The sequence below is a fragment of the Calidris pugnax genome, unplaced genomic scaffold (assembly GCF_001431845.1).
Source record: "Calidris pugnax isolate Ruff unplaced genomic scaffold, ASM143184v1 scaffold17, whole genome shotgun sequence".
Lineage (NCBI taxonomy): Eukaryota > Metazoa > Chordata > Aves > Charadriiformes > Scolopacidae > Calidris > Calidris pugnax.
Genome location: NW_015090794.1, coordinates 12635277 through 12643485, shown reverse-complemented (window position 1 = coordinate 12643485; position 8209 = coordinate 12635277). Strand labels below are relative to the sequence as shown.

Genomic DNA, 8209 nt, shown 5'->3' with positions numbered 1-8209 from the left:
GTTTAGGGGGTGTTGAGAAGAACAAGGAGCCACCTTCTGCATCCCTAGAGTAGCTGCGTAGCTCAGCCAGAGGCCACAGGGCTTGATCCAGCTCCTGGTAAGATACAGGTGGCATCTTTTTATGATGCTGGGATTTCTTGATTGTGCAATAATGAAATAGCCTTAAATTGTCCATACGTGAAGGTTAAAAGAGTAAGCCAGCAGCTAAGGTGGCACAGGTGAACACACGTAAGGTTTTGCTCCTGGAAGTAGACAACACTTGGAGACTGGGCAGCATCCCTGTCTTTCAAGCAGATGTGAGATCCTTTACCATCAAAATTAATGTAAATATGCAGGAAGAATTACCAGATGCTATACACAGGTGTACAGAGCCTTTCAGGACACTTGAGAGGAGCGATACTTCACAGTGTGGTATGTTTCATCAACACAGAGTGAAGAAATTGAAACCTTTGGTGATTTTCTGATGGTAACAGTGGAGCAGGTGAGCGCGTTGCCTGCAGACTGTTGTCACCTGGTGGTTGCTGATGAAGTGGGTAAAAATAGTGTCTGTGGATGTAACACCTGACCCGAAGCTCCACGCTAGTTTGTAAAATCTGATGCAGTGAGAAATGGAGCATGAACTGCCTGACATGTCTTTAACATCTCCAGAGAATCCTCCAGGAATCCCAGCAGCCCTCGAGGTGCTGTTTTTTTGCCATGAACGATTTGTGACTAAAAGATCAAATAAGGTTTCTGTTACTGGAGTGCAGCCTGCCCTTTGTCACTGTACCCATTTAACAGAGTGAGAGGTGGCGATGGTCCTGGGAGCCTGTATGCAGCAAGGAGCAGGAGCAGGAGGCTGCTTTGACCCAAATCTCACACACTTTATTATGCAGCTTTGTCTGATGTAGCTTTATCCTGCTGTGCACCAGCAGCTTCTCCAGGTCCTCATCTCTCAAACTCAGCTTCCTTTTTTATTTTACAAAGATCTGCAGAGAGTGCTAGTGTAGGAAGGTTTTATGCGTAGCTGGCAGAAGAGATCCTAGTGGAAAAGGATGCTGTGTGGCATCGTGTTGATGACCACAGACTGAAGCCCTGGTAGGAATACAGGCAAGTTGCTCGGAAGCTTGTCTGTAGATACTTTGGCTCTGAAAGGGCCTCCACATGGAATGTGATAGAAACTCTTCAGGAAATGAGCAGTGTAAAGGATGCGATGGTAAAAGGGAGGCACGGGAAGTTAGTTAGAACCTGGTTTTTCACTTTCTGTACGACCTCCAAACGTGCTGTGCAAGCAGAGAAGGCTTGGATGGATCTTGCACCAGAAACTCCAGTGCTGTTTGTAGTGGTGAAGCTGCCGTTGTGCTCTTCCAGCTCCCATCCTCTCCACTCAGATACTAAATTACTCATCCTCAAAAGTGTTGTCACTAACTAGTTTCCATTCAGCTTGCGCTCTTCCTGCAGTGAGACTACTGCCCCCTGATTTTTCTAGCATATTGAGGTGAACCAAGCGTTCCAGGAGTGTGCAACATGTGGGAGTGATGCTGTGGAGCCCCTGGCGTGGGCTAGTTGTGTCCTTCTGCATTTGCTGTACCAAATTTCCCCATGGGTTGGATTTGGGGATCTCAAACCTGGAAGAATCTCATGGAGCTTATTTGTTTTCCTGGCTGTAAGCAAGGCTGACCCCTGCTTTGTGCAGAAAATTGATCTATCGGGTTTTTTTACTAGGACCTTATTAACTGCTGCTTGTCTCTTTTTCTTGTTTTTTGGATGTTGTGTTTGGTTTTTTTTTGTTCAGGAGTAGCTTTGAGCACAGGTTGGGTTCTTTTTTTCTACAAGTTAAACTTTGTGTGCTGCCAAACTGTTGGTGATAAACAGTGTGGCCTTCTCTCCTGCTCTGCCCAGGCTCATCAGCTGTGGAGTCAAACCTGTATCCTCTGGGGCAGAAGATGGAAAATATTTATAGGCAGTGAAATCCAGTTTGAAAGGACATTCCTGAGACCTCGTGCTTTTAAACTTGGACAGAATCCCTCTCACGTCTGGCTCAGGACCTTGAAACTGGACCGGCCCATAAAGTAGTTCACTGGGCCAGATTGAGAACAGAGTTTTCTCTCGTCCAGACTTCCTGCTGAGACTATCGAGAGTGCCTTGGGTAGGCTCCAGGTCTGTGATTTATGGACAAACCACAGGCCAGGAATCTGCAATCTAAGCTCCTTGAGCAGCAACTGTTTAAAACATTATGGGAAGAAACGGCCACTGTTTCCAAAAGAAGAAAACTTGGGAGCTATTAATAATGTTTAGCACTTCTGTAGTGCCTCACAATTGTTAATCAATCCTCCCACTCTGCTTGTGAAGTAAGTCAGCGTTATTCTTACTGTACAAATAAGGTCTGCACGGAGCTTAAATAAATTTCCCTAAGAAACACAGTGAATCTGAGTTAGGGATGCAGCCCAGGACTCAAGAATCCCAGCACCAAGTGAAACAAGCCGCCTCCAAGGTCCAGAGGCATAAAAACAAGTACCTGCTGGGTGTGGATGAGGCAATTGAGACAAATGCAACATCAACTTCGAGAGCATCTCTGTCCAATGCCCTCTTCATTTGGAAATTCTTCCCAGGGCAGTTCTGGGTCTGCCCAAACCTTATCCGGTGACATCATGTGCTTTCCCAGTAACCCCCGGGTTCAAAAATTCCTGGGATTTCAGAGAAGGCCTGGAAGCTTGGCCGCTTACTGGAATTATCTTCTACAAAGTCCTTTCCAGCTGGTTGTTTCCCCTATTGCTTGGGAAGAAGAGGATGGCATGCTAAAGTATACCTTGCTGTCTTTCTCCACCCGGGACAACTCACCTCCTAATGTTTCTAGAGTGGGTTGAACACGGGTTTCCCTTTTCTTTCAACAGCAGGAAGCTTTTTTTTCAGGAAAAAAAAAAAAAAAAGAAAAAGGTAATTTTTTCTCCTTCTGCAATCAGAATCATCTTTTGTTTCTCCTTTACCTTCCCCTTTACACATAACCTCTGTTGTCTCTAGACTGTTTAGTGACCAACGCTGTGGCTGCAGCACAGTCCAGGCCAAGGGGGGAGTTTATCCCCCGGGACAGTCATTTTCCCATTCTCACCCATGACAGAAGAGGGCTCCTTGGTGGTGTCTCCCACTGTCAGACCTGGAGCCCCTTCTAGCAAGAATTTTATCTCAAATCACAAGCCCCTTCCCATCACACTGCTCCTGGAAACAGTCTGGAGTGTGAACTGGATAAAAAAGTAAGTCCTGGTTGAAATGGAAGAGTTGGCAGGAGAGCAAGGAGCAAAGGCTTCCACAAGTACTTAAATTCGTAAGGACTCCTGATTGTCTCATTGCTGTTGATCTATTTACAGCAGCAGGAAGGATGAAAAATTGGTGAAAGAAGCAAGAGTTTCCTCCTCTTTTTAAACTGTCTGGTAAAAGGTATCGTAATGAATTGTCCATTAAACATTCCAAATGTCAAGATATGATCTGCGAGGGATTTGGGGGTCAGGTAATAGCAGTTAACAAAGCCACGGTCTGTGAAGCCAAGCAAAGCTTGGATCTCCTTTTGCAGCCCAAGTAAATGAGGGGTAATTGGGGTTAAAACCTGATCCAGAGGTAAATCAGTAAGTAAATCCTCATGGAAGTGTCCCAAATTAAACCCTTAGAAAGTGAGGAAGTCAGAGCTGTGACAGGAGGCAGAGGGAGATTCAACTCGTTTCGCTAAATGTGTCTCAGTCACTGGACTCGTTCTGCCTCAAGTGGTTTAGCAGATATTTTAAAAAACAAGTGTTCTAAGTTATCCTGCAACATGCTTCAAGAAATCAAAGGATAGGGATTATTTATTTTTTTTAGTTGGGCACCGTATTTTTAATGTGTTTGGAGATTCTTAGCATGTTTAATGCCCTGTGCCCTTACTGAAAGATGGTGATTTTTCTTGGAAATGACATTTGATGTCACCTCTCAGGAGAACAAGACAAATTTTGGTTCATAACAAGTTAATTTGACATGCACACTCTGTAACTCCTGCTGTGTGACTTACTGAATGGAAACATGCATGTTTTTCTGGCGGGTTTACAAGAGGAGATGGATATAATGGCATGAATAATCCCCAAATTCACACTTTACACACAGAACAAACTTTATTCACAGAACAAACCTGCTTGAGGAAAATGCTGCTTTCTTGCTTGTTTCGCCCTTTCAAGAGGCTCGTCATGCTGAGTATTGTGCTGAGCTGTGTCATCTGCCATCCATCCAAAATCTCTGAGATGGGCAGGTTAACACAATAAATGAATGCAAACCCTAAACTTCACTCATTGGATTCTGCCTCCGTGGCTCTGCTTCTCTGATCACCACTGACCTGGATTGAGTCAATTTGTAGCGAGAGCTTTAAAAAGTTAATCTGGAGCTGCCGAAGAGCCACCGGCATTGCAAGTCTTAACAGCCAGCGGTAGATCTGCCCATCAGACTGAGCAGAGATAACAAAGTGAAACGTGAGTTTTGAGAAATGCTGGCTGTAGCACACCAGGGATAAAGATGTATATATAATACATAATTAGTATATTCATAGATATGTAGATAAACATATTTACTATAAATACCATTGCACGGTGAACTCAAGCGCAGTCATTTTAAAAACATTTTCATATAAGCAATAGTGTCCACGAGTTCCATAATCGTTGTCTTTCTGCAGAGACAGCTCAAAACCCAAGTGTGATAATAAATATCCCATCTTTCACAAGGTGTATGAGAAGTGTTGCTGTTTCGGGGACCTGCCTGCATCTCTACAGTTATAATTCATGGGAGAGTACCACAAGCATACATTAAATTAAGCCAAGATTCTCATACTGGTCTAAAGCACTGGGGCTCTATGCCATAGCCAATACAGCGCAGTGCCGTGGTGAGGAGAAAAAGTGAATTATTAAAAAATTGCTAGCAGAAGTCCAGTAGGTCTACAGGGAGAATCAGATGGTCTGCCTCTGATAGCTGCCTAGGTTTGGGAGAGCTGCTTTTCCTCTCTATACCTGTAACTGTGGCAGCGTCTTCCAGCTGGTGTTGGGTACAAAGAGCAAATGGAGCCTGTTGCAACCACATCCTTGTTGCCTTCAGGAACGGTGAGAGGCCTTGAAACATCCTGTGAGATCGATACCTGCTGCATTTACACCCACCGACAGGGCCCAGGGTGTTTGTGCTCCTCACGTTGAGCATTTTAAAGGACTCAAGTGGTGAAAAAAGATGTTTGTTTCACATTTCTCAGGGCCTCTTCTCTTTGGTATCTCAGTGCTTTTGGAATAGAAAGAGCTGGAGGCTGCAGTGTTGCCCGGCAGCTGCGATGTGGAGGCTGCTCTGGCTGAAGACGCATGTGTGTGCCATGTTCAGCGTCGCTTCGACCGCTGATGGGCAGTTTCACAGAATGATATGGGCTTGGAAGTGACCTCTGGAGATCATCTAATCCAACCCCCCTGCCAAAGCAGGTCCACCCATAGCAGGTTATACAAACATGTCCAGGCGGGTTTTGAATGTCTCCAGAGAAGAAGACTTCACCACCTCTCTGGGCAGCCTCTTCCAGGGCTCTGCCACCCTCACAGGAAAGAAGTTCCTCCTCATGTTGAGATGCAACTCCCTATGTTCAAGTTTGTGCCTGTTCCCTCTTGTCCTGTCCCTGGGCACCACCGAAAAAAGACTGGCCCCATCCTCCTGACACCCACCCTTTAAGTATTTCTAGGTGTTGATCAGATCCCCCCTCAGCCTTCTCTTCTCCAGACTAAAAAGACTCAAGTCCCTCAACCTTTCCTCCTAAGAGAGATGCTCCAGGCCCCTCATCATCTGTTTTGCCCTTTGCTGTACCCTCTCCAGCAGTTCCTTGTCCTTCTTGAACTGGGGAGCCCAGAACTGGACCCAGTGCTCCAGATGGGACCTCCCCAGGGCAGAGCAGAGGGGCAGGATGACCTCCCTCGCCCTACTGGTCACACTCTTCCTGATGCACCCCAGGATGCCTTCTTGGCCACAAGGGCCCATTGCTGGCTCACGGGCATCCTGTTGGTTTCCCCAAATGCAGGTGTGCGGCGGGGTTTGCAGGGTGTCCGGTGCTTTCTGGAGATGCCCCTCCAAAGTCCTCCTGGTTATTCTTTTAAATATTTGTTCCTTTTGAATTCAGTTCGCGTTTAGGGTGTTGCACAACAAAATGTTACTCTGACTTGGCTTGGTCGCTGCTGTGGAACCAATGTGGTGTCTCAGTACCTCGTCACCGGCGTATTTTTCAGTGTGTTTGTGCAATGCACGCTTGCAAGTTCTTGCAGGATTTTCTTAAGAGCGCTTCTAATTCCCACAAGTGTAGCAACTTGAGAAAGAACTTGAATAAACCAGCAGAAGTGTTGAAAGACACAAACCAAAAGATTTCTTCATAATCAGTTTTGGGTTCTCATACTGACACGGGCACATTGCGGCTCCTGGGGAGATTCACTGCAGAAAATACTCCTGTCAGTCCTGCCAAAATAACCGGGGGCACCGATTCTTTGCTTAAAGTTCAAGGGTTTCCAGCTAAAATTGTTTGAATTTAGCATGGGTCAAAAATCAAATTTCTTTGGTGGAAGTGAAAAAGCATGGTGCCTCAGGAGCTTCTTCTATTTTAAAAGTTGATTATTTTTTTTCTAAAAGCTTTCTAAACAAGCAATGCTACAACAGTGTCAGTTTCTCTTGGTGCTGTCAAATTACAGATCAGGATATAATTATGGAAAAATAAGTGTTACGTGCAGCCATTTTACCGCTCATAGTTAGAAGCAGTGCTTTGTATTTGTTCGTAAAACGCTTAATCTTGATGTTTTTGAAGCAAACTAGAAGGAATGTCAGCCCCAGTGTGTTCTGAGTGCTACTAAACCTCTTCTCTTTGCCTCTTGGGCCTGTCATGAAGTGTTACCCAGGAGTGATTTTGGTTCTTGCCGCATCCACACCAAGCGTTGAGAAAGAAATCCTGATTTCAACACAAAACACAAATCCAGTCTATGACATCCCCACACACACCCACCGCTTCTCAGGTGATTTTCCACCTGCAGATCTTTGGCCACAATTAACTCTTCATTTGGAGGAAGCGATTGTTGATCCCAACTCCAATATGAGGTCTCTGAGCCTCAGTGGAAAAAATGGTAGCCATTTTCCTGTCCAACCCAGGTAGTAAAAGGATGAAATAAAAAGGCAGTGCTCTTTCTTTTGAGAGATGAGCTCTGCAAAAGCTCAAGCTATGTAATTGCTTCCCTTAAAATTTCAATACTTCATTAATTTCCATAGGAGCTGCAGCCCCGCAAGCCTGCAAACGTGTACCTTAGGTTTTAAATGTGAAGAAGAGTGACTTGTAGTGATAGCTCTGTGCTCGTGAACAGGTGGTGCTTATCTCTTTATTCACAGTTCTGTATTTTTTCACCTGTGAGGATTCACAGAGATGAAAACTCTTTTTCAGTCTGGGGAAGAGGAGACTGAGGGGAGATCTTATCGCTCTGTACAAGTACCTGAAAGGAAGCTGTAGAGAGGCAGGGGTCAGTCTCTTCTTCCAAGCTACAGATGATAAGACAAGGGGTAATGGCTTCAAGTTGTGCCAGGGGAAGTTCAGGTTGGATATTAGGAAACATTTCTTTACTGAAAGGGTTGTCAGGCATTGGAATGGACTGCCCAGGGAGGTGGTGGAGTCACCATCCCTGGAGGGATTTAAGAAACGTATAGACATGGCTCTTCAGGGCATGCTCTAGTGCCCAAGATTATTGGTTTGTGGTGGGATGTTGTGTGGGTGGGTGATGGTTTTGGTTTGGTTGTTGTTGTTGTGTGTTTAGGGGGTTTTTTTTTTTTTTTTTTTTTTTTTTTTTTTTTTTTTTTTTTTTTTTTTTTTTTTTTGTGGTTGAACTCGATGATCTCTGAGGTCCCTTCCAACCACTACAATTCTCTGATTCTGTGAAAATATCAGCAAGCCATGCTGTACGCATTGTTTGGGGGGTATTTTTCCACCTAAGTTGCAATCGAAGGCGAGAACTTCCATCAGGCGCTCCAGGCCTTGCCTGCGGCCTTGAGGCGCCGTGAGGCGGCCGGGCCCGCCGCCGCCACCTCCCCTGGAGCACGGCCGCCCCCGGTGGCGGCCGGAGGGCTTGCCTCAACCCGGGTTCGCTTCCCTGCTTGCCCGGGGGATGGAGGCTACCGGTGGCCAGTAGCGGCGAATGCTCCGGGCCGCCTCCTCCCCTCAGGGCCTACCGAG

The 8209-nt window shown here is 45.8% G+C and overlaps 1 protein-coding gene across 1 annotated transcript in view; it reads left to right on the top strand.

Moving 5' to 3' along the window:
* Window positions 1–74: 74 nt before the first annotated feature.
* The window catches only part of SLX4 (SLX4 structure-specific endonuclease subunit), a 40669-nt gene continuing 32534 nt past the window's right edge, over window positions 75–8209 (top strand). Inside the window, exon 1 of the mRNA XM_014936678.1 lies at window positions 75–97. The gene's annotated coding sequence lies outside the window, so the exon portion shown is untranslated. The remainder of the gene's footprint in view (window positions 98–8209) is intronic.